The 24,305-nt window shown below is 43.9% G+C and overlaps 2 pseudogenes; one reads left to right on the forward strand and one right to left on the reverse strand.

The window, feature by feature from the left end:
* Window positions 1-588: 588 nt before the first annotated feature.
* Window positions 589-5,354, reverse strand: LOC112577756 (annotated as a pseudogene).
* Window positions 5,355-9,488: 4,134 nt separating this feature from the next.
* On the forward strand, window positions 9,489-10,866 carry LOC123331689 (annotated as a pseudogene).
* Window positions 10,867-24,305: the final 13,439 nt, after the last annotated feature.

Consider the following 24,305-nt stretch of genomic DNA (forward strand, 5'->3'; position numbering starts at 1 on the left):
TTCTGACACAGAGGCAGACTGGCAGTGATGGATGGGAACCGCCAAACCCCAGAGAAGGGTGTTTAGAGAACTAGAAGAGGGCCTTCAGGGGAAAGGGAGAACATACCAATGTGGCCAGACAGAGCCCACACAGAACCCAGACCAGGGGTGCTCCACTGGCCTGATGGCCCAGATGGTAGCAGAGGCTGACCCAGAGTCCCCACCACAGATTCCAGAGGTACTGTTCTGGAAAACGCTCTGATATGGAGCAGCTTCCCACCAGACCTCACCCCATTCTCCCAACCCTTATCCCCCAGAGAAAGGAGAGAACACAGAACACGAGAAGTCCTTTAATCAAAAACTGCTGTGAGACTGGGGCAGAGAGGGGGCAAAACAAGGGGCAGAGAATGCTGTGGTGGAGACAGAACAGGAGGCAACATTTAGCCACAGCCCGCCAGCCCAGGAGGGAATATCTGCTCCTCTTGCAGGAAGATGCTGGGCTCAACCTGTGAAACAGCTGTCAGGGAATAGCCTCAAGCCAGGGCCAGCCCACAGCCCTGCTCAACAGCCAGGACTGTGGGAAGGGGTATGAAGTGCGTAACACTCACTTCAAAGCATTTGGAACTTGTCAGCCAGGAGCTGCATGGAGGCTGCAATAGGGAGAGGCATAAGCAGGCGCATCAGACAGAGGGATATAGAAGTCTGTCCCCCTGTCTCTGGGGGAACCACCTAGCCCTGCAACCTGAAACCCACCCCCCCTCAGCCCCGATGCAAAGAACTCTCCATCTCCTGAGTTAAATGTGGAGCCGTTTCATAAAAGGAACCAAAATGTGTCTGCAGCTCTCAAACTAAAAAATTGTCTAGCAAATAACCAATCCAACAAGAACCTCAGAGGCCACACAAAGCAGCAGTTAGAGAAGGTTCAACAAGGCATCTCTACAAGTACTATCAAAAGGAGCTCTCTAGGGCTTGTCTGGCTGGCAAAGTGTGCACACAGTGCACACAGTACTTTGCTACTTATCCGCACACCCAGCTGAACAGCAGGCTCCAGGGGCAGGCTTGCTTGGTTCTCCCCACAGGAATGCTGATTTGTGTGAGGCCCCCTGTACCTGCAGCCCACCCCACCCAAAGTGCCCACCTTGCTTCTGCACTAAGAACCCGCTGCTCTCTGTCCCTGGTTCCTCATACCAAGTTGCTCCTTAAGGTCGTCTATTTCTCTCTGTAGCACCAGACACTAGGCCAGCAGACACAGGAGGAAGAGAAATGGTTAGTATACACCCGCCTCCCCTCTCCTCCACCTTCTCTCTCCTGGGCCCTCCATCCCAAAGCCAGTTGTCTAGACTAGCAAAGGAAAGACTTCCTCAGTGGAAAGGAGGTGGGCTCCCACATAGGGATGTGGGATGGGGACAAGGGAGGGGGGCCCCACACGTCAGTTGATCTTGGATCCAGATTCCACCCTGGGGTTTCGGCATGCATTTCAGGAGCAAGAGGAAGTATTGCCCAAAGACAGCCTGGGTACCGGTGGCTGCTGCTGCCTTTTTGGTCTTGGGGAATGGTCAGTTTGTTTCTGTTCACCTGAAAGGGAAAGGACACACAATCCAGCTTCCCAGGCTCCCAGTGAGGAGGGAGGCCCTCCCAGGAGGGCCAAGCAGGGTCTAACGTGAGGTGAGGCAGCACCTCAATCTGCTGGCAACAATCCTCCCTTGCACAGCTTGGCAGCCCAAACCTTCTCTCTGGGCCTGCCTCCCCTGTTCCCCAGGGGCAGCATTTTCACCATGATGGTCCCCAATGACTGAGGTTCTGGGTTTGAGCTTCTCAGAGAGGCAGCCACAGCCAGCACCTGGGAGAGCAAGGTGGGTGAACAGCACTTCACAGAAAAAGGCTTTTATGCTGCAGGTCTACAGCCGGAGTAGCTGTTGGGGCACTGCCACTGATCAACCCTGCTGAACAAATCCCACACAGAGGATGATGGGGCCAGGGCTGTTGACACCCTATTTCCCATGGAAGAAGCGGCCTGAGAACAAGGCTGAGCCCCCAACATACAGAGATAGAGAGAGAGAGAGGTTTCTGCCCTCACCCCTGGTCCCCTTCCCCCATATCAAAACCCAGGACACTCACATGAGGGGCCAGGCCCTCTGGGCATGACTTCTTTCTGGTTCATGGCCAAGGGCTCTGAGTTTCCTGGATCCTGGGGGCCTATGATGTTGAGGTCAGCACTGCTGGGTTCTCCACAGTGCACCCATGGACGAGATGGCCATGTCCGCGAGTGGGCAGTTAAAAGAAAGTTTTTTCACCAATCTGGACTAAGGGGGTGTGTGTGTATGTATGTGTGTGTGTGTGTGTGTGTGTATACCAGTGCATTTGTATGTCTATGTCTCTGTGTGTGTGAGAACCTGTGATTTGGGACCAGGCTGAGGCAGGGATTTGGGAAGAAAATTGCAATGTTAATCTCTTTAGCACTTTCTCCATCAGTCAGCCCCAGGCCAGCAGGCAGAGCTGAGCTGAGGACAACAGTGTGGCACTGAGAAATCCCCTGCCCCCTGCAAAGGTTTGCGGAACAGCCAGGAAACAGGATTCAGGAGTGCTGCGACTAAATATCGAAACTCTGTGAAGCTTTTAAGGGGTCCCCTTGACCTAATTTGGCTACCAGCCCTCCCTCCCACTCCAGCCCCAGCCTCACGGAGTAGGCTGGGAACAGGTCAAGGGTGGAGGACCAAGCTCAGCACACCCAAAGTGCTACCTTAATGATCGTCCCTTGTAAAAGGACCCCAATCTGGCATCCTAATGACCCACTTACCAAGGGGCTCCCAACGACGACCCTTGAGGGATGGACAGAGGGAGTACAGGTGAAGAAGTGTGTCCTGGGGAAGGTGGGAGGGGGAAGAATATGCAGTGAGGAGGGGCCTGGCCTACTCACTTGGCCCTTTGGGACTGGCTCTCTATTTGGGTTTTTGTCTTGTCCCATCACAGCCATTGCCATCACCGCCTCTCGCGCCTGCCTGGCCTCAGATTTCTTCCCAGTGCTGGTGTGCTTGGACTCTTGGGCTCCACAAGGGACCAAGGTATACCTCTTGGAGCTCCCAAGCAGCAGAATCCCGGGGACTGGGGGCAAGGTGGCTGGTTCCAGTGGAGTAGCCAAGATTCGCTGCTCCCAGGAAGGGAAGGTTCTCCCCAGGGCAGGTTTGGAGACTCCCTCGAGGGATTTCTTCTCCTGGGCCCCCTTCCTCCTAGGAGTGGCCCACGGCGGCTACCTGTAGCAGCAGCTGCAGTAGCTGATGCTACTGGTACTCCCGGGTAGGTGGGCTGGATGCCCCCCTTCCCCCAGAACACGCTCTGCATTTTCTTAGGGGGAGAGATGTCCAAATCTCCATTGCCCTGCCTGTCCTGCCTTTCCACACTGAAGTGAATCCTTGCAGAGCCGAGGACAGGAAAGTGCCTGGCATGTTAAGGAGTTCTCCCCGCCTTGGACATTCGAATGTCTGGGTGTGTCCTTGGAATCCTCCTGGCTGTTGAACTTGACCTGGCCTCCTTTTTTGGGGTAAATGTTCACCCTCATCAGGTCTATCTCACTGAACTCATCAGAAGACTTGAGGTCAGACAGCAGCCCATACAGGCCTTCCACGTGGAGTGGGGAGCCCTGGTGATCAGCCATGATCAACCTACTCTTAGTGCCTCTCCTAGGGTCCCCCAGGCCTGGCCCACATTGGGCTCACCCACCTGGAGAGGGAAGGCTGCAACAGGCACCCCTTCCCCACAGCTCTCGGCAGCCATGCATAGATTGCTGGGACCTCCCTTGAGGTCGGCCCACAAGATGGGCACTTCAGTGACTGCATAGCTTTCTGGGGACAGGTATGTGCAGATGCCCAGTACGTCCAGGTCACTCAGCTGCTGCAGGATGGCTGCCACCAGACTTGTCAGCCAGTTGCAGGGCCATCACCCTTGTCTGTGGCCAGGGAGCCAGGTTGGCCTTCGTGGCCCCACAGCACCGGCTCTTTAGCTTCCAGCACCTCCTGCTCTGACTTGAAGCCCTCAGGGTTTGGGAACCCATCCCCATCCTCACACTCATCACTTTGTGGTGCCCTCGATTCGGGGCCTGGTCCAGGTTCCCCCAGGGCTGTAGAGCTGGCCTGAGGGGCAGGGGTCGGCTCCCTGCTCTCTGGGCGGAAACCCGCTCCCTAAAAAGACACCTCATCATCCAGGGAGCTCATGTCATGATCTGGGTGGCCCCTGGACCTGGGCTGGCAACGATTCATCAACCAGGTTACGGTGGTGGTGGTGGTGGCAGTCAGGGCAGGTGAGGATGGCAGCATCTTGAGCAAGCGGTCAAGCAGCACAGGTATCCCACACACAAGACTGCTGCAAGTGGTGCCAGGCTTTCGGCGTGCCTGGGACACCCGTGCTGCAGCCTCGTCATTGGTCCGGTTCCCTCCAACCAGGGTACGACTTGTTGGCCCCGCCCCTCGAGGCGTAACCAATGGGTTACGAGGGCTTTCTCTGGTTTGCTGCCAAGCCAAGGTCCAACAGGCCAGTCGGCGAATTGGCGAGTGAAGGTGATTGTGCGAGTAACTCTTTCAAGCCTCCTGCTGTCCTGTATTCCCTTTCTGATTAGAGCCACAGCTCTGAGCCCTGACTCTGTACAAAGTGGGTAGAGCTGGAAGCAGGAAGGTACTGAGGGCCCTGGTCTCCTGGAAGGTGAGGCTGAAACATCAGGATGGAGGCGCTGGGCACCTAGAATGTGCTAAAAACATTTGCCAGCCTTCCTTCCACCACAGGCCTTATGACCCAATGGGAGAATGGGCAGAGGAATCCCGCAGTCAGTGATCAGTGGTCGGGGTACTTCTCCATATGTGGCCAGGGGGCAAAGGGGTAATATTTTTGTTTTGTAAGATCTCTGCCTCAACTCCTCCATCAGATGCTCTTGGCAGGCGGATTTTGGGGACAGACTGGGGTTGACCTCACTTCCTCAGCTCTTTCGCCACTCTGAGGCAATTGAAAGAAGAGAGAGTCTCAGTGTCCAGTTACACCGACAAAGATGCTCACCACTGCTGATCTTGGAGATGTGAACTAAAACTACAAATTGGGTTTTACACTCTAGGACGACAAGCTTCCAAAAGCTTAACCATTATGGGAATGGGAAAGGTTAGGTGAAAAGCCCTGTGACAGTGGTGCAAGAGATCCATTTGGGAGGTAATTTGGCAGAATCTATGAAAAGCAACTTTTACAGCCGGGACCCCGTGCCCTGCACTCTTCTAAGTGCTGTACGTAAATAGTAATGCTTCCTTGTGACACTCCTAGGACTACAGTACCAATGATTACCAGCCTCTTACAGGTGAGGAAACAGGTTCTGAGAGGTTCAGCCACTGGTCCAAGGGCATTTGGCCCATGCAGATCAGTGGCAGAATTGAAATCAAGCAATATGATTCCAGAGTCCCTGCTTTGAGCCAAAGGTCTTAAATCTTGAAAAAATAATAAAGCCATTTTTTTCTCTGTTCCAGGAAGTCCACTGCCGGGTACTTGTGGTGTACAAAAACACATGCGCAGTGGCGTTGGTGATGGGAAAAACTGAGAACACTCCCAATTCTCATCAGTAAGCAAAGGGATCAATGCAACATGGTGTAGCATCCAGTAGATACAAGTGTGGCAGTCCAGAAGAATGGATCAGGCCATTATCATCGATTTCAAAAGCATCCTCCTGACTTCATACTGCAAGTTGCAGGATGATGCTGTTGGATACACGTTTGTAAATTTATTAAAACCCCTGATGAATCCTGTCTAATATTTGATAGCCTTTGGGTGTATGTATGTTTCAGTTTCTGAAGTGTGTTTTTCACCAGCTGGGAAATATATTGGATAGCTCCTAACTGGATCCAGTAGGTGTATGGAACAAAGTTTTGGCCTTGGATCTCCCTGGGTTGGTTAGGAAGGTGTACAGTAGGTTTCCTTTAGGCTCAATGTTGCCTACAGTTACCCTGAAAGCAGCCGCTATCAGTCTGCCTTTAATGTGGGCATGCTGAGTTCAATCAGTTCTCCAATAGTATTATTATTTGGCCACAAAATTTATTCCTTCAGTTGGAATAAAAAATATCACTCCTTGTATAGAAGCTTTAACAATATTCACCCGGGGAAGCCTTTGATGATAGTAACCAAGGGAATGCATGTCCCTTATGTGTGTCCCTATGTGTGTCCTTAAAGCTGAAGCGAGTCTCTTATAGGCACCATATAGTTGAGTTTTGCTTTTTTATCCATCCAGACAATTTTGTCCCTTTTGGTTGGTGAACTCAGCCCATTTAGAGTAATTATTTATATTTAGGGTCTTACTTATACAGTCTTATGGATTGCTTTCTGGTTGTGTAGTATTTGCCGTTGTTTTCTTTCCCCTCTGTTTCTGCCTACTTTTGTAAATGGTAATTTTCTGTGATGGCATGCTCTGTTTTCTCCTTTTTAAATATTTTGTGAACTTATTTTAGATTTCTGCTTTGTGATTATTATGATGTTTACATAAAGCCTCTCATAACAGTCTGCTGCTGCTGCTGCTAAGTCGCTTCAGTCGTGTCTGACTCTGTGCGACCCCATAGACGGCAGCCCACCAGGCTCCCCCGTCCATGGGATTCTCCAGGCAAGAAGACTGGAGTGGGCTGCCATTTCCTTCTCCAATGCACAAAAGTGAAAAGTGAAAGTGAAGTCGTTCAGTCGTGTCTGACTCTTAGCGACCCCATGGATTGCAGCCTACCAGGCTCCTCCATCCATGGGATTCTCCAGGCAAGAGTACTGGAGTGGGGTGCCATTGCCTTCTCCGTCATAACAATCTAGTATATGCTAATAGCCAGTTATCTTTGTTTGCTTACAAAAGCTCCATCCTTTTATCACCTTTTTGATATTTTTGATAGCACAATTTACCTCTTTTTATATTGTGTATCCATTAACAAATTATGTTATAATTTTAAAAAACTTGTAACTTTATGCTTGAGTATAGTTGGTTAACAATGTTGTGTTATTTTCAGGTATACAGTAAAGAGATTCAGTTATACATATATATGTTTCCATTCTTTTTTCAAATTCTTTTCCCATTTAGATTATTACATAATATTGAACAGAGATCCCTGTGCTATACAGTAGGACCTTATTGGTTATCCATTTTAAATATAGTAGCATGTACACGTCAATCCACAATTCCCTAACTATCCTCCTCCACACTCTTCCCCCTTGGTAACCATAAGTTCATTCTGTGCGAGTCTGTTCCTGTTTTGTAAATAGGTTCAGTTGCATCTTTCCTTTTTTAGATTCAGCATATAAGGAATATCATATGATATTTGTCTTTCTCTAACTTCCTTCACTCAGTTTGACAATTTTGAGAGTCAATTTCTAGGTAGGTTGATAAGAAGTCCAGAGTCCCTGAGGAGGAGAGAGGGGTCTGGAATTCTCAAGGAGAAGGAAAGGACAAACGTCTTTTTTTTTTCCCTCTATAATATGGCCAACCCCGGGGGCTTCACCAACAACCTGTAGGATACCTGAGCAGAGAATTGAACATTGTGGCACGTGGGTGGCCACATTGTCTAAGAGTAATTGCTGAAATTGCTTTATTAGCACCTGAAGCTCTCAAGCTTATTAATGGGCGAAATCTTACTGTACTGACTTCTCATGATATGAGTGGAATCTTAAACTCTAAAGTTAATATTTGGATGAGAGACAGTTGGCTTCTTAAATATCAGTCATTGTTGTTCGAAGGGCCAATAACTAAGCTTAAAGTTTGTGGAAACTTAAATCCTGCCACTTTCCTTCCTGAAAAGGAAGATGAAACACCCGATCATGATTGTTCCCAATTCCTAACTTTAAACTATGCAGCTTGGGAAGATTTAATGGATGCCCCATTAGACAATTCTAGCATGGATATATTTACAGATGGCAGTTCTTTTGTTCAGGATGGGAAGCAGAAAGCAGGTTACACTATGGTTACATCTGAACAGGTTTTAGAGGCAAAGTCTCTTCCCCCTGGTACAAGTGCCCAATTGGCTGAGCTTGTTGCTTTGACCCAAGCCTTAGAGTTAAGCAAAGGGCAGTGTGTAAATATATACCCTGATTCTAAGTGTGCTTATTTGACTTTCCATGCTCATGCTGCAATGTGGAAAGAGAGACAATTTAAAACAGCAACGGGAGAACCTATTAAACATTTCAAAGAGATTGAGAGACTTTTAACTGCTTTATATTGTCCTGAATAATTAGCTGTTATACATTTCAAAGGGCACAGCAGGGACAGGAGTAATGTAGCCATAGCCTAGGGAAATCAGTTGGCTGATTCCCAAGCTGGAAAAGCAGTGCTTTAGGAACTCCCTCTCCTACAATTGCCCCTAGTCTGGAAAGGTCCTGCTAAACAGGAAAAAACAGAATATACTGAAGAAGAATTAGAAAGATATGAGAAAAGAGGAGCCAAAATTACTGATAAAGGATGGTTATAGTCTGAAGATGGACAATTAATAATTCCTGAAAATGCTCAATGGAAAATTCTTAAGGGTTTACACCAGAGTTTTCATTTAGGTGTTGAGAGCACTTACCAGATGGCTTCTCACCTATTTGAGGGTAAAAATCTAATGAAACCTTTAAAGAACATTATCAAGACATGTGAGGTTTGTCAGAAAAATAACCCAAAGACTGAAAAGTTAGCAAAAACAGGTTTACAACGAAGTGGAAAGTATCCTAGAGAGGACTGAGAAATTGATTTTACTCATATGCCAAAAACAAATGGATTTTCTTGCTAACAGGTCTGGGTAGACACTTACTTGGTGGATTGAGGCATTTCCCTGCCATAGTGAACAGGCTAAGGAAATTATAAAAATTTTAATTCATGAAATTATTCCCAGGTTTGGGCTGCTGTGGAGCCTCCAGAGCAACAATGGCTCTGCCTTTAAAGCTGCTGTGGCTCAAGGGGTGTCAAAAGCTCTAGGAATAGAATATCACTTACACTGTTCCTGGAGACCCAGTCTTCAAGAAAGGTAGGAAAGGCTAATGACATTATTGAGATATCTGCATAAATTAACTCAAAAGATTCAGGACAATTGTCTTGAAGTTCTACGATAGCTTTAATGAGGGTTTGGACTGCCCCTAAAAAGGACCTTCCCCCTTTGAATGTATCTATGGAAGACCTTTCTTATGCATAGACATTGTTATAGACCCCGAAGCCTTAGAATTAACTAATGTGACTCAGCTTTCACCCTTTCAAGAGGCATTATGGAAACTCCAGGAGGTGACTCCCGACCCAGCCTCTGAGTCAAACAAGCTGCAGTTTGAGCAAGGCACTGAGGTCCCAATAAAGACATTGGGATCTGGAGGGCAATCTCTTGAGCTCCTCTGGGAAGGCCCTTACCAGCTTATTCTTTCTTCTCCCACAGCTGTCAAGGTGCCAGGAATTGATTCTTGGGTGCACCACACTCGAGTTAAAAAGTGGCACCCAGACCAAAACTAAACAATGTCATTTTATGTCTTTATCCTCTATGCTTTCACCTTTTACTTTTCAGATGGGCCTGATAATATATGTGAGCCTGCTTCTGCTGACTCCAAAAGTCCTGAGTCTGCTGTTTGACCCTCAAGACAATGCCTTCCTGTCCTGGGCTCATTCTTATGCTGCATTCCACAATCGGTCTAATTGCTGGGTCTGAGGAGCACTCCCTCTTTACCAGTTGAAGGCTTCCAATGGTGGGTTTCTCTATTTCAAGGGAAAGACTTTCTTTAATTCTGTCAATATCTCCAACAACAACAATCACATGTGATGCCTCTCTTTAATCTGATGACATCTAGCAATCCTAAAATGGATTGGTATAATACTTTATACCTTAACCATGGACATAATGTGACTTTCAACCTTGATTATACATTATCTTGGTTTAATGACTATTTTGCTGCACTTAAGAAGCTAAATGGGTCTAGATCTGGTGGTTTCCTACCTGATGTTTATCAAATATGGTATGAGGTCATATAGCTAACTCCTGAAAAGGAACATCTACTATCTAATTCTCCCATATGCTGGGAATAAATAGAGCCATCCCCAGAAGTTAGCTGACAACTTAATTATAATGATTGGAAACAGTTGGGATTTTTGCTTCAAGAAATATGCAATGTAATCATTCCTGTGTTTTCCAATTCCAGTTCAGGTCCTCCTTTTGCCTGGCCAGGAACTCATTGGGACTGGATCCCTCAGTCATGCTGGTGTGCTCCAAATGAGACCTACTGGATATGTGGCTCCTACCTATGCACGTGGCTTCTCCCTGGCTGGATAGGGAGATGCACCCTATCTCTTTTACTCATGGTTTATCTTTTACTCATAGCTTCATATTTTCAGAGCTTGCAGAGAAGCCTGCTAATCTGCCACACCATAAAACTCACTAGGCAAGGTCTGTATTTCACTGGTATGCTTATATGGCTGCAATATTCATTCCCTCTCTGGGAACTACAGATGTTATGCTATGAGTTGATGCTCTAACTTCACTCAGTAGGCTTTGCAAGACTCTCAAAAAGCTATTTCAGCCCTTAATGCTGAACAAATATAAATTAGAAAGGTGGTTTTACAAAACAGATTGGCCTTAGATATTCTAACAGCCACACAAGGAGGAACTTGTGCTATTATTTATAACCAATGTTGTACATATATACCAGATAAGAATACTCATGTTACTCACTTTACTAAACACATGAACAGGATGATTCAGGCTATGGATTCTCGTGAAGCCTCAGTCACCTCACTTTGGGAAACGTTAACTACATCTCCATGGTGGAAAACTATCTAAATTGTAATAATTCTAATTGTTGTTTTTATTGTTTTCTCCCTGTATCTGTAACTGTGTAACTGGATTTATTTCTAACTGTATGAAAGCTTCTAAGTTACAAAGGTTTGTCTAGGTTTCTTTGAGTACCACAGCCTCCTCCAACTACTATTTGGGGCCCCTGGATCAGAGACCCTCAATATGAGGGTTAGGAGAATATGTTGCCTTAACAATTTAGGGATGTTGCCCCTCAACAGCAGGAAGTAGTTATGGAATGAAAATGACACCCCTTTCCCTTGGCAACATAATTCTTCTAAAAGAAAAGGGGGAAATGAGAGAGTTGATTTCTAGGTAGGTTGATAAGAAGTCTGGGGTACCTGAGGAGGAAAGAGGGGCGTGGGGCTCTCAAAGAGGTGATAGGGGTCTGGAATTCTCAAGTAGGAGGAAAGGACAAATGTCTTTTTTTTCCTCTACATTTTTTAGTCTTAGTCACATAAAACGTTTTTTTTTCTTTAAACCTGGAACTGATGATTACACAAGAAAGCAACTGAGCTTAAACTCTGTACTAAGGATTATATAACAACAATGTATCCTCCTTGAGTTCCAAAGAATAGCAAGGAGAGATAAGTAAGCCTTCCTCAGTGATCAGTGCAAAGAAATAGAGGAAAACATTGGAATGGGAAAGACTAGAGATCTCTTCAAGAAAATTAGAGATACCAAAGGAACATTTCATGCAAAGATGGGCTCAATAAAGGACAGAAATGGTATGGACCTAACAGAAGCAGAAGATGGTGGCAAGAATACACAGAAGAATTGTACAAAAAAGATCTTCACAGATAATCACAATGGTGTGATCACTCACCTAGAGCCAGACATCCTGGAATGTGAAGTCAAGTGGGCCTTAGAAAGCATCTCTATGAACAAAGCTAGTGGAGGTGATGGAATTCCAGTTGAGCTATTTCAAATCCTGAAAGATGATGCTGTGAAAGTGCTGCACTCAATATGCCAGCAAATTTGGAAAACTCAGCAGTGGCCACAGGACTGGAAAATGTCCGTTTTCATTCCAATCCCAAAGAAAGGCAATGCCAAAGAATGCTCAAACTACCGCACAATTGCCCTCATCTCACACGCTAGTAAAGTAATGCTCAAAATTCTCCAAGCCAGGCTTCAGCAATACGTGAACCATGAACTTCCGGATGCTCAAGCTGGATTTAGAAAAGGCAGAGGAACCAGAGGTCAAATTGCCAACATCAGCTGGATCATTGAAAAAGCAAGAGAGTTCCAGAAAAACATCTATTTCTGCTTTATTGACTACGCCAAAGCCTTTGACTGTGTGGATCACAATAAACTGTGGAAAATTCTTCAAGAGATGGGAATACCAGACCACCTGACCTGTTTCTTGAGAAATCTGTATGCAGGTCAGGAAGCAACAGTTAGAACTGGACATGGAACAACAGACTGGTTCCAAATGGGAAAAGGAGTACGTCAAGGCTGTATATTGTCACCCTGCTTATTTTACTTCTATGCAGAGTACATCATGAGAAACGCTGGGCTGGATGAAGCACAAGCTGGAATCAAGATTGCCAGGAGAAATATCAATAACCTCAGATATGCAGATGACACCACCATTATGGCAGAAAGCAAAGAAGAACTAAAGAGCTTCTTGATGAAAGTGAAAGAGGTGAGTGAAAAAGTTGGCTTAAAGCTCAACATTCAGAAAACTAAGTTCATGGCATCTGGTTCCATCACTTCATGGGAAATAGATGGGGAAACAGTGGAAACAGTGTCAGACTTTATTTTTTTGGGCTCCAAAATCACTGCAGATGGTGACTGCAGCCATGAAATTAAAAGAGGCTTACTCCTTGGAAGAAAAGTTATGACCAACCTAGACAGCATATTGAAAAGCAGAGACATTACTTTGCCAACAAAGGTCCGTCTAGTCAGGGCTATGGTTTTTCCAGTGGTCATGTATGGATGTGAGAGTTGGACTGTGAAGAAAGCTGAGTGCCAAAGAATTGATGGTTTTGAACTGTGGTGTTGGAGAAGACTCTTGAGAGTCCTTTGGACTGCAAGGAGATCCATCCAGTCCATTCTTTAAAGGAGATCGGTCCTGGTTGTTCTTTGGAAGGAATGATGCTAAAGCTGAAACTCCAGTACTTTGGCCACCTCATGCGAAGAGTTGACTCATTGGAAAAGATTCTGATGCTGGGAGGGATTGGGGGCAGGAGGAGAAGGGGACGACAGAGGATGAGATGGCTGTATGGCATCACTGCCTCGATGGGCGTGAGTTTGTTTGCGTGAACTCTGGGAGTTGGTGATGGACAGGGAGGCCTGGCGTGCTGCAATTCATGGGGTCGCAAAGGGTTGGACATGACTGAGCGACTGAACTGAACTGAATATATATATACTCTATAAAATTTAGAGGAAAAGGGAAGAAAGGATGGCACATAAGGAAGAGTGTGCCTATTCTTGAATAAGGAATGGGGCTAAGATAAGACAGGAAAAACTTCAGGAGTCTTGGGGGAAGCCAACACTATCCCTTTCTGTGACTTGGGGGTATACACTTGATAATCAATTATTAAACTCCACCTATATATTGTGACTTTATCTCTATGTTACATTTCAGCATAATTGGAGAAAAATATAATGCTAAGGATAACATCCCAGTGTAAGCATATTGTGATTATGTTCTAACCAGAAGTAGAACCAAAATTACTTTCTTTGTATATAACATATCTAATTGATATTAGTAATCTTATTTCATTTAGATTAATAGCTTTATTTTCAACAGCTCAAAGCTTTTTACTAAAAATAATAAAGTGATGCTTGGATAACTATAATGTCAATTTCAATTTTTAATACATATTCCATATTTGAGTAGTACATTATCATTCAGCATTTAATTGTCAATTTGTGCTGAATCACACAGAAGTGATCTATTTGGTCAAAATTTCTCAGAGAGTTCTCCTCCTCCCCATCCACTTCTTCTCATAGATGGAGTGCCAAAAACCTGAGAAAAAGAAATGAAGGCCAAAAATCCGGAGCGATGTCCCTGCATTGTAATACACCGATTTGACCAGGCGAGGGCAGTATCGTCTAAGGCTGTTTGTTGGGAAGGGCCAGATGCCATGCTTTTGGAGTTCCTCCTGTTCTTTGTGATTAGTCTATTAACCCCTGAGACTGAGGGGCTTATTTGTGCCAATAAAGGTGGTGGTGGTGATGGTACTGGTGGTTGGATGGGCTGCATCTCCCTTGCACGTTTGACACTTCTATCTCAACACCAGCCTTCACCCCTGCTCCCCGCAGAAGCAGCTATTTTCTTCGTCAGACAGAAACTGAGACCATTGATGTGCTAGACTGGGTGTGCTCCCACCTTCTACTGGAAGAGAGGCAGTAGGTGGGTGTGCACAGCCCTTCAAGCCCTTCCCTTGTTCTTTGTAGGGAGCAAAGCTGGAAGAATTTTCCTGAAATGTTAGCCTCCACCCCGCAGTGAGTGCCCCTGCTTTTGTTTCTAGTCTTGTGGCCCAAGTGAAGGCTCCACACTGGTTTGTGGCATTGATAGGGTCATTAGGAAGAATGTCTTGTTTTTTAAATGCTCATTGATTGAAGAAATGAAACAAAAATCATTTTCTGGGGCCACTGCTCTACTCAAAATGACGTTTCCCATTATAAATACGATTCCATCTTCTAACCTTGTTGTTTATAATTCCAGCTATTATAATTTGCCTCCCTTTTTAAGCATGGGCCTGAAGCAGAGAATGAGGAAATGTATGTTGAGACTTTACTTTAAGTGACTATGTAAAGGTTCTTCTCAGATTCTTCTTAGGGATTTTTCATGTCTTTAAACTACATGTGCTTTATTGCTAATTCTTAGACACCATCAGAAGACATTTTGAAAAAAAAATGTTTTGCCCATGATTCTAAGATCCAAATGCCTCAGCTGATTTTTCCCACGTGGTTCCTGCCTCAGAATCACAGATGTACAGAATATTAGAGCTAGATAATCTCATGTAGAAATCTAACAGGTCTACTCCTGCTGCTGCTACTGCTGTTAAGTCACTTCAGTCGTGTCTGACTCTGTGTGACCCCACAGATGGCAGCCCACCAGGCTCCCCCGTCCCTGGGATTCTCCAGGCAAGAACACTGGAGTGGGTTGCCATTACCTTCTCCAAAGCATGGAAGTGAAAAGTGAAAGTGAAGTTGCTCAGTCGTGTCCGACTTAGCGACCCCATGGACTGCAGCCTACCAGGCTCCTCCATCCATGGGGTTTTCCAGGCAAGAGTACTGGAGTGGGGTGCCATTGTCTACTCCTGAGGGGTGTACAAATGAGGAATCTGAGAGTAGAAGGACAGTGCCATGTCAAGGCCAGCAGGCAGTTCAACTCTACCTGTTCAGTCCCCACTTGGCTGTTTGTTAGGACAGAAGCACCTCCATCGCCTCACACTCAGAACTCTTGTGGATGTATGTTGAAGCTGGGGCAGCTTCTTCCCAACCTCCTAATTTGAAACAATGAAATCGGTCCCATTTACTGTCAGTTATAGCTAGAGCCTTGTTCACTCACTTGAGCGTCCCAGGTGAAGCACTCCCCTTCACTGCATCCACAGAATCTCTAGTGTTTTGGGGTCACTGTGGATTGTTGACCTAACAGGCCCAACACAAGGCAGAGTAAGGTAGGGCAAGCACTTGATGAGGAATCAGGAGACCTGTCTCTCTCCTAACCTGACGAAAAGCACTTCCCCTTTCTGAACATCTGTTTTTCTTTTGGGAAAAGTGGAAGGTGAACTAGAACTGTGGTTCTCAACCTGGATTCCAAGAACTTTCTGAAATTCTGTGCAAAGTTGTGGGAGGCAATGTATACAGCTTCTTGGGAGGGTGTATAGAGCTTTCAATAGATTCTCAAAGGAGTCCTACTAAGGACTGAATTGTGTTGTCTCCACATTCCTATCTTAAAGCCCTAACCCTCAGTGTGACTGAGTTTGGAGATGGAGCCTTAGAGAGGTAATTAGGATTAATTGAGGGAGCTGGTAAAGAATTTGCCTGCAGTTCAGGAGACCCTAGTTTGATTCCTGGGTGGGGAAATTCCCCTGGAGAAGGGATATGCTACCCACTCTTATATTCTTGGGCTTCCCTGGTGTCTGGATGGTAAAGAATCTGCCTGCAATGTGGGACACCTGGGTTCAATCGCCGTGTTGGGAAGATACCCTGGAAGAGGGCATGGCAACCCACTCCAGTATTTTTGCCTGGAGAATTCCCATGGACGGAGGATTCTGGTGTGCCACAGTTCATGGGGTTGCCAAGAGTCGGACATGACTGAGCCACCAAGCACAACACACAAGGTTGTAAGAGTGGGGCCCTAATTCCATAGGATCTGGTATCCTTATAAGAGGAAAAGGTACCAGATCTCTCTCTCTCTCTGTCTTTGTCCATACACACACAGAGGAAATGTCATGTGAGGAAACAGAGGGAAGGTGGCCAACTGGGAAACAAGAGGAGTGCCTTCACCAGGAATTGAACTTGCTGGCACCTTGATCTTGGACTTCTAGTATCCCGAACTATGAGAAACTAAATGTCTTTTGTTTAAGCCATCCAGCCTGTGGTATTTAGTTCTGGCAACTCAAATACTAACACAGGGCCCATACCTGCCCCCCCCCCCCAAAAAAGATTCAGAGCCATTAATCCACTGGTTGCCAGAAACCCATCTTGGACATTCATATTTTAATACAACATTTTTAGATACTTGCAGATTTCTTGGGTTCTTGCTTAGAACAGTGCGATATATATATATTTTTATTGCAACATACTTCCTTTTCTAATAGTTACATAACACAGATTTGTATCTATATAAACCCACAGACCAGAGTTTAAGTCCTGATTTCACCACCTACTAGATGCTTGACCTTGGACAGGTTATCACATGTTTGTGCCTTGTACCTAAAATAGGGATAAGATTAGTGTCTACCTCACATGGCTGTTGTGAGAATTAAATTACATAATATATGTAGAGGGCCTAGCACATAGTAAAGTTTCAACAGATATTAGTAGCTTTTGTGATGAAAATGTAAGTTGCTATCAGGGTTTTTACCCTTATAAGCAACAATGCTGTGAGCAAACTTCTTTATTTACAGATATATATTTTTTTCATTTAAACTATTTCCTCAGGCTTAATTCCTGGGAGTGGTGCAACTGAGTCAATACATTTTTTCCCCCTTATCATTTAGATGTTCTTATTTTGTTCTTATTGAAACATATAATTTACATTTATTTAGGTGTAAATCTCTTAGAAATACACAGAAAAACAAAATAAATTATAACATTTCTAGATGTTCTTTCTATTTAGTATAGAATTTTATTAGTCCCTTTTCAACTCAGAAATATGTGTTGCTAGTTTTGCACCCCATGCAATTCTTTGGTGCAACAGCATTTATAAAGAGTGCTTCAGTGTTGGACCTAGGATTTCCTTCCAAACTACTGATAACCCTGTCTGCACCCTGTCAATATACTTTCTAAGAGGGTTTAATGTATGTATAAATAACAACAACTACCTCATAAAACTGGCAAAGCACCAACAGCAGCACTGTCAAAAGTATGCTCATTTTAGAAACATGAAAATGTAAAAAAAAAAAAAAAAAAAAAAGCCTGTCTTAGAATCAATGAAATATGCTTACTTACCACTTACTATGAATCCCATCTCCTTTAGATAATTTTCTTAAACTACATTTCCCAACATCCCTTGCAAGCCTGTGATATGGTTCTCACCAATAAGGTGCTTTCATGGAAGGCTTTTATTTTGCAAGTGACATGAGGAACGTGCTGGGCAGAGGTCATGGTTTCCCTGCCATGGATGGCAATAGATGCAGTGTTTCTGAGGTTATTGAGACCAATTAAGCAGCAGTGTTTCTGAGAGCTTTGCCTAGAGCTTCTTCTATAGCCCTTCTAACAGTTCCACAGGGGATAAATTCTTTTTTGCCGCAACTAGTTAGAGTTGCCCCCATGAGATCTTTTCTTTCCTTCTTCCTTGTTAACAAAGTATGATTTTGTTGGGGCCCGCAATACATGTAAGCTAAAAAGCTGCATCTCCCAGGCTTCCTCAAAGACGGATTCTTCCTATCCATAAACATGGTATACTCCTCCATCTATTTGTGTCATCTTTGATTTCTTTTACCAGTGCTTTATAGTTTTCTATATATAGGTCTTTTGTTTCTTTAGGTAGATTTATTCCTAAGTATTTTATTTTTTTCATCACAATGGTGAATGGAATTGTTTCCTTAATTTCTCTGTTTTCTCATTGCTAGTGTATAGGAATGCAAGGGATTTCTGTGTATTAATTTTATATCCTGCAAACTTACTATATTCATTGATCAGCTCTAGTAATTTTCTGGCGGTGTCTTTAGGGTTTTCTATGTAGAGGATCATGTCATTTGCAAACAGTGAGAGTTTTATTTCTTCTTTTCCAATCTGGATTTCTTTTATTTCTTTTTTCCCTCTCTGATTGCTGTGGCTAAAACTTCCAAAACTATGTTGAATAGTAGTGGTGAGAGTGGGCACCCTTGTCTTGTTCTTGACTTTAGGGGAAATGCTTTCAATTTTTCACCACTGAGGATAATGTTTGCTGTGGGTTTATCATATATGGCTTTTATTATGTTGAGGTATGTTCTTCTATGACCTCTATAAAGTTATGACCAACCTACACAGTGTATTAAAAAGCTGAAACATTACTTTGCCAACAAAGGTTAGTATAGTCAAAGCTATGGTTTTTCCAGTAGTCATGTATTGATGTGAGAGTTGGACTATAAAGAAAGCTGAGCACTGAAGAATTGATGCTTTGGAACTGTGGTGTTGGAGAAGACTCATATAGTCCCTTGGACTGCAAGGAGATCCAACCAGTCCATCCTAAAGGAGATCAGTCCTGAATATTCATTGGAAGGACTGATGCTGAAGCTGAAACTCCAATACTTTGGCCACCCAATATGAAGAACTGACTCATTTGAAAAGACCCTGATGCTGGGAAAGATTGAAGGTGGAAGGAGAAGGGGATGACAGAGGATGAGATGGTTGGATGGCATCACCTACTCAATGGACATGAGTTTGAGTAAACTCCAGGAGTTGGTGATGGACAGGGAAGACCGGCCTGCTGCAGTCCATGGGGTTGCAAAGACTTGGACATGACTGAGCGACTGAACTGTACTGAACTGATGTTCCTCTATGCTTGCTTTCTGGAGAGTTTTTGTCATAGATGGGCGTTGAATTTTGTCAAAGGCTTTCTCTGCATCTATTGAGATAATCGTATGTTTTTTATCTTTCAATTTGTTAATGTGGGGTATCACACTGATTGATTTGCGAATATTGAAGAATCCTTACATTCCTGGGATAAAACTCACTTGGTCATGATGTATGATATGCTGTTGGATTCTGTTTGTTAGAATTTTGTTAAGGATTTTTGCATCTATGTTCATCAGTGTTATTGGCCTGTATTTTTCTTTTTGTGCGTGGCATCTTTGTCTGGTTTTATTATTAGGGTGATGGTGGCCTCATAGAATGAGTTTTGGAGTTTACCTTCCTCTGTAATTTTCTGGAAGAGTTTGAAGAGGATAGGTGTTAGCTCTTCTCTAAGTTTTTGGTAGAATTCACCTGTGAAGCCATCTGATCCTGGGCTTTTGTTTGTTGGAAGATTTTTGATTACAGTGTTGATTTCTGTGCTTGTGATGGGTTCGTCAAGATTTTCTATTTTTTCCTGGTTCAGTTTTGGAAAGTTATACTTTTCAAAAACTTCACTCATTTCTTCCAAGTTGTTCATTTTATTGGCATATAGTTGCTGACAGTAGTCTCTTATGATCCTTTATATTTCAGTGTTGTCTGTTGTGATTTCTCCATCTTCATTTCTGATTTTGTTGATTTGATTCTTCTCTCTTTTTTTTCTCGATAAGTCTGGCTAATGGTTTGTCTATTTTATTTATCTTAAAAAACCAGCTTTTAGTTTGGTTGATTTTTGCTATGGTCTCCTTTGTTTCTTTTTCACTTATTTCTGCTCTAATTTTTATAATTTCTTTCCTTCTACTAACCCTCAGGTTCTTCATTTCTTCTTTTTCTAGCTGTTGTATGTGTAAAATTAGGTTATTTATTTGATTTTTCTCCTGTTTCTTGAGGCAAGCTTGTATCGCTATGTACCTTCCCCTTAGCACCGTTTTTACATAGGTTTTGCATTGTTGTGTTTTCATTTTCATTTGTTTCTATGCATATTTCAATTTCCTTTTTGATTTCTTCCATGATTTATTGGTTATTCAGAATCGTGTTGTTTAGTATCCATCTGTTGGTATTTTTAATAAACTGAAAGGACCTAAAAGAAGTAGAAGAGATTACAAAGAGGTGTCAAGAATACACAGAACTGTACACAGAAGGTCTCAATGACCCAGATGACCACGATGGTGTGGTCACCCACCTAGAGCCAGACATCCTGAAATGTGAAGTCAAGTGGTCTTAGGAAGCATTACTACAAACAAAGCTAGTGGAGGTGATGGGATTTCACCTATTCATCTATTTTAAATCCTAAAAGATGATGCTATTAAAGTGCTGAACTCAACATGCCAGAAAATTTGGAGAATTCAGCAGTGGCCACAGGACTGGCAAAGGTCAGTTTTCATCCCAATCCCAAAGAAAGGCAATGGGAGAGAATGTACAAGCTACTGTACAATTGCACTCATTTCATATGCTAGCAAGATTATGCTCCAAATCCTTCAAGCTAGGTTTCAGCAGTACATGGACCAAGAACTCCCAGATGTACAAGCTAGATTAAGAAAAGGCAGAGGAATCAGAGATCAAATTGCCAACATCTGCTGGATCATATAAAAAGCAAGGGAATTCCAAAAAAACACATCTGCTTCACTGACTACACTAAAGCTTTTGACTGTGTGGATCATAAACAACTGTGGAAAATTCTTAAAGAGATGGGAATACCAGACCCACATTACCTGCCTCCTGAGAAGCCTGTATGCAGGTCAAGAAGCAACAGTTAGAACTGGACATGGAACAAGAGTTGGCTCAAAATTGGGAAAAGAGTATGTCAAGGCTGTATATTGTCACCCTGCTTATTTAACTTATATGGAGAGTACATTATGTGAAATGCCAGCCTGGATGACTCACAAACTGGAATCAAGACTGCTGGAGGGAATAACAACAGCCTCAGATAAGCAGATAATACCACTTTAATGGCAGAAAGTGAAGAGGAACTAAAGAGGCTCTTGATGAAGGTGAAAGAGGAGAGTGAAAAGGCTGGCTTAAAATTCAACATTCAAACAGCTAAGATCATGGCATCTGGTCTCACCGCTTCATGGCAAACAGATGGGAAAAAAGTGGAAACAGCAACAGATTTTATTTCTTGAGCTCCAAAATCATTGCGGACTGTGACTGCAGCCACGAAATTAAAAGATGCTTGCTCCTTAGAAGAAAAACTATGACAAACCTAGACAGCATATTAAAAAGCAGAGATACCACTTTGCCAACAAAGGTCAGTATAGTCAAAGCTATGTTTTTTCCAGTAGTCGTGTATGGATGTGAGAACTGGGCTATAAAGAAGACTGAGTGTCAAAGAATTGATGCTTTCAAACTGTGGTGCCAGAGAAGACTCTTGAGAATCCCTTAGACAGCAAGGAGATCCAACCAGTCAATCCTAAAGGAAATCAACCCTGAATATTCTTTGGGAGGACTGATGCTGAAGCTGAAGGTCCAATACTTTGGCCACCTGATGTGAAGAGCTGACTCATTGGAAAAGACCCTGATGCTGAGAAAGATTGAGGGCAAGAGGAGAAGGGGGTTGACAGAGGATGAGATGGTTTGATGGCATCACCGATTCAATGGACATGGGTGTGAGTAAATTCTGGGAGATAGTGAAGGACAGGGAAGCCTGGTATGCTGCTGTTCTTGGGGTTGCAAAGAGTTGGACATGACTTGGTGACTGAACAACCACAATAGCAATGTCTAAAAAGAACAATATAGCTTATGTGTAGTTTATCCCAGGAACTCAGGAATTGTTCAGTGTTCAAAAATCAATTTAAAAAAATCAATTTCATACATCATATTAACTGTCAATAAAGAAAACACAATCATGTCAACTGATGCAGAAATCTTCAACAAAATTCAACATCCATTTTTTAAAATTAGTGGATAATCACTTTACAGTATTTGTTGGTTTCTGCTGTTCAACAATATGAATCAGCTATTCCCCTCCCTCTTGAGTCTCTATCACAACCCCCCAGTCCCACTCCTCTAGGTCATCACAGAGCACTGAGCTGAGCTCCCTGTGTTATACAGCAGCTTCCTACTAGCTGTCTATTTTATACATGGTACTATATGTAGAGAGAAGGAGAAGGCAATGGCAACCCACTCCAGTACTCTTGCCTGGTAAATCCCATGGGCAGAGGAGCCTGGTAGGCTGCAGTCCATGGGGTCGATAGGAGTCAGAAACAACTGAGCGACTTCACTTTCACTTTCATGCATTGGAGAAGGAAATGGCAACCCACTCCAGTGTTCTTGCCTGGAGAATCCCAGGGACAGGGGAGCCTGGTGGGCTGCCGTCTATGGGGTCACACAGAGTCAGACACGACTGAAGTGACTTAGCAGCAGCAGTATATATATATGTATATCTATGTCAGTGCAACTCTCTCAATCAATATCCACTTAAGACAAAAACTCTCAGCAAACTAAGAATAGAACTGAAGTTCGTCAGCCTGAATAAGGGCATCTATAAAACACTTACATCTAATATCATACTTAATTGTAAGCAAACTAAATGCTTTAAGAATGTCTATTCTGTTTTATTTTATTATCATCATTTTTGACTGCATTGTACAGCTTGTGGGATCTTAGTTCCCCAACCAGGGATTAAATCTGGGCCTCAGCAGTGAAAGTGTTGAGTCCTAACCACTGGACAGCCAAGGAATTTCCAAGGATGTTCCACTCTTGCCACTCCTATTTGAAACGGTACTAGAACAATTATCTTGTTGTGGGTGTTTGGGTTCGTTTTGTTTGGGACCCTCTGTTAGTCCTGTACTTGGATATCTGCTTCCTTCTTCAGGTTTGGGAATTTTTTAGCCATAATTTCCTCAAATACATTTTTAACTTCCCCTCTCTCTTGTCCTTCTGGGACCTCTACAGTGCTAATGTTGGTATGCTTAATGGTATTCCAGAGATCTCTTAAACTACTTTCATTTTTAAAAATTGTTTGTCCTTTTATTGTTCCGATTGGGTGATTTCCATTATTCTGTCTTTCAGATCACTTATGAATTCTTCTGTGTGACCTAGTCTGCTGTTCAGTCCTAGTATTTTTTTTTTTAATTTCAGCTATTGAATTCTTCATTTCTGATTGTCTTTTTTATATTTTCTAATTCTTTGTTAAAACTTTCACTATATTCACCCATTCTTTCCCCTAATTCAGTTAACATTTTTGTTACCAATTTTTAACGTTCTTTATTGGTAAATTATTTCTTTCATTTTTTTTCAGAGGTTTTCTCTTGTCTTTCAATTGAGAGTTGTTCCTTTGCTTTTTCATTGTGTTTGACTTTCATTGCCTCTATGAATTTAGGTAAAACAGTTGCCCGTTGTGGTGTGGAAAGGGTGTTCTTATGTGAGACTATCCCTGTACAGACACATGTGCTCAATGCCTTTGGTGGGAGAGCTGCATGTGACCTAGATAAAAATCACATCTTTCCTTGGGGTGTGCTGGCAACTATAACCATGGTAGGGGGATGGAGCTAGAGATGCACAGACTAGAGCTGGAGCTGGGTGTGAGGTGGGCCGTGCCCTCTTCTCAGTGGCTATCATTGCCCCATTGCAGGTGTAACCTGATTCCAAGTTCCTGGAGCAGAAGCCCTGAGGATCAGGCCTGAGCTGAATTTGTTTCCTTTAGGTGTGTGCTTTTCCCTCCCCCAACACCAAGAACCTTGCCCCAGAGGGGATAGTGCTGAAGTGAAGTGGGGCTCTTACATGCTCTTAGTTCATGTTGGCTGGAGAAGGCAATGGCACCCCACTCCAGTACTCTTGCCTGGAAAATCGCATGGACAGGGGAGCCTGGTAGGCTGCAGTCCATGGGGTCACTAAGAGTCGGACACGATTGAGCAACTTCACTTTCACTTTTCACTTTCATGCATTGGAGAAGGAAATAGCAACCCACTCCAGTGTTCTTGCCTGGAGAATCCCAGGGACGGGGGAGCCTGCTGGGCTGCCATCTATGGGGTCGCACAGAGTCAGACACGACTGACATGACTTAGCAGCAGTTCATGTTGGCTACAGACAGAGATATGATCTGTCTCCTATGCACTGCCTATTTTTGCAGGCATCCACAATTGTTTCTCTTGCTCTGCTCAGTTACAGTTTGGGGTGCAAGTCCCCTTTGTCCCTCACAGCCGATCACTGCCACCAGTCTCTGCCTCCCCTGCCTTGTTGTGGAGCAACACTACAGTGCGGGTGAGGATGTCATGGGCTCTCAGCATGTATCAGTGCATGAGCTGCAGTGGAGCAGCTGCCATCAGAGCTTCTTGAATAAGTGTCGACAATGGCAATTGCCACCTCAGGTTCCTACCTGGG

Source organism: Bubalus bubalis, chromosome X (genome assembly GCF_019923935.1).
Source record: "Bubalus bubalis isolate 160015118507 breed Murrah chromosome X, NDDB_SH_1, whole genome shotgun sequence".
Taxonomy (NCBI): Eukaryota; Metazoa; Chordata; class Mammalia; order Artiodactyla; family Bovidae; genus Bubalus; species Bubalus bubalis.